General features: G+C 44.6%; 1 protein-coding gene across 1 annotated transcript in view; it reads right to left on the bottom strand.

Moving 5' to 3' along the window:
* KIF3A (kinesin family member 3A) overlaps positions 1-2,072 on the bottom strand; it is a 45,051-nt gene that overhangs the window by 42,611 nt on the left and 368 nt on the right. The window lies entirely within an intron of this gene.

The raw sequence follows: 2,072 nt of genomic DNA, 5'->3' as shown, positions 1-2,072 counted from the left end.
TCCCTCCCTGACTTTTAAAAATCCAGTTTCCTGATTGGTCCTCTGGTCAGGTGTTTAGTTCCCTTTGTTAACCCTTTACAGGGAAAAGAAACATTAACCCTTAGCTATCTATTTATGACAGGGAAGGGTGAGAGATACCGCTTTCCCAGCAGTTGAACTTAACCTACGGAGATCACTTCCACAAGAGATCAGAATGACCAGTAAACTCAGTGCTTTGAATGAAGCATACTCACACCAGAACACATGTAGCCAGAGCATTAAAAAAAAAATCCCTATATATTAATCATGCTATTTCTCCTGTGAGTTGGGAAGAGACAGATTGCTATTTCTACTCTGAAATAATTATAACAAGCTCACATGCCAAGGTGATAGAGGCTTTATAAGTAAATTAGACAGATCAAAAATTTTATCATCACCAAAGACTAAACCTAGTAAGAGCCACAGGGTGGGCAAATGTAACAGTTACTTTATATTATAACTGGCAGTTCAGAGTCAGCAGGGGAGTCTAAAAGTAAAGGCTTTAAGCATAGATAGAATCAACAAAGCTAAAATGTTACAGGTCCTCTGTCTGCAATCCAGTCACAAGAAAAACCTCATTATTCAAGTGAGCTTTTACTATTAGACAGTGGTAAGGACTGCAGATCAGTAGTTCTCTGCTACACTGAATATTACGTACTTTGAAATTCCTTGAACTCTCTAGCTCCTTAACATTAAAAACAAACAAACAAACAAACAAAACAACACTCTGTGACTAGTTGAGATTCACCATATGAAGAAAAATAAGTTGTGGGGCATGCATCAGACAGTACATGGGGCACCAATCTTTCTGGCAGCATAGATTACCAAAAGCACCTGTCAATGAGTATTAGAAAGGCAGGTATTTTGGACCTAGGAAGCATATTACCTTAAAAAAAAAAAAATAGCCTTATCACCATTGCAAGCTCAGGCTGATCATAATAAGTGTGCACAATACTCAGAATGACTTAGTGAATAATGTAGAGACCACAGGAGGCACAACAGCATATTATTATCTATAATACACTGAAATATGCATGTTCTGCAATCCAGTAATAGGAATATAGTATTTGCCATACTATATACAAACCATTCACTCAAGAAGCCTAGTATCTAGCACTACCCAATGCTTCAGAAGAAGGTGTGAAAAATCTCTACACTTTCATTGTACAACAACCTATTTGAGGTGTGGAAGAAATTCTCTTTCTGAACCCTGCAATGACCAGTTTATGCATTGCCCTTGATTTGTTTGCATACAGAATTATTGGTAAAAACCATGAAATATACTAAAGAGTAGTTGGCATGGAGTAAACAGGGTAGTATTCTAAGAAATAGTAGGCTATTGCCCAGATTTTCCACCACCCACCAGGCTTATCCATTATAAGAGCATCTTGCCTGCTTATAAATGCACGATTTAAGCTTCCCTGTGTCAAACTGCAACCAGCTTTGTCTAGCACTTCTCTGCCCCTCCCTTCTCTCAGACCCCAGTACTCAGCAACACCCCAGGCCAGCACTGCTATACCTGACCAGCACTTGCCCACACTGTGAACCCTAGGTCTAGTACCCCAAACCTAAGGGCTCCAGAGCCTTCCTGCACTGCGAGCCTAGGGCATCCTACACATGCCACCTAGAGACAAGCATTTTACCAGGGCCCCTCTGCATCCTTCACCTCTGAGTGGGCACCACTCTTAGCCCACGCCCTCCTGTACCCTGCACTCCATCTCTCAATGCCAGGCTCATGATCTCAGACCCGCTCCTGTACTCCATGAGCCATTGCCAAGTCCCTGACCTCAGACCCACCTCCCCAAACCAAGGACTCCTGTACACCACACTCCACCCCCCATGCCAAGCCCCTCACCTCAGATCCCTCATCCCCGGCCCCAGGACCCCTGCACCCCGCACTCCACCCCCCTTGCCAAGCCCCTCACCTCAGACCCTCCCTCCCCGGCCCAAAGACCCCCTGCACCCCACACTCCACCCCCCATGCCAAGCCCCTCACCTCAGACCCCCCTCCCTTTAGGGTCCCCAAAAACCCATTTCCAAGGGCCCCTAACCCT

This window comes from Chelonoidis abingdonii, chromosome 7 (genome assembly GCF_003597395.2).
Source record: "Chelonoidis abingdonii isolate Lonesome George chromosome 7, CheloAbing_2.0, whole genome shotgun sequence".
In the NCBI taxonomy this organism is placed as follows: Eukaryota; Metazoa; Chordata; order Testudines; family Testudinidae; genus Chelonoidis; species Chelonoidis abingdonii.
Note: the sequence above shows the minus strand (reverse complement) of the source record. Positions and strands in the feature narration are given on the sequence as shown.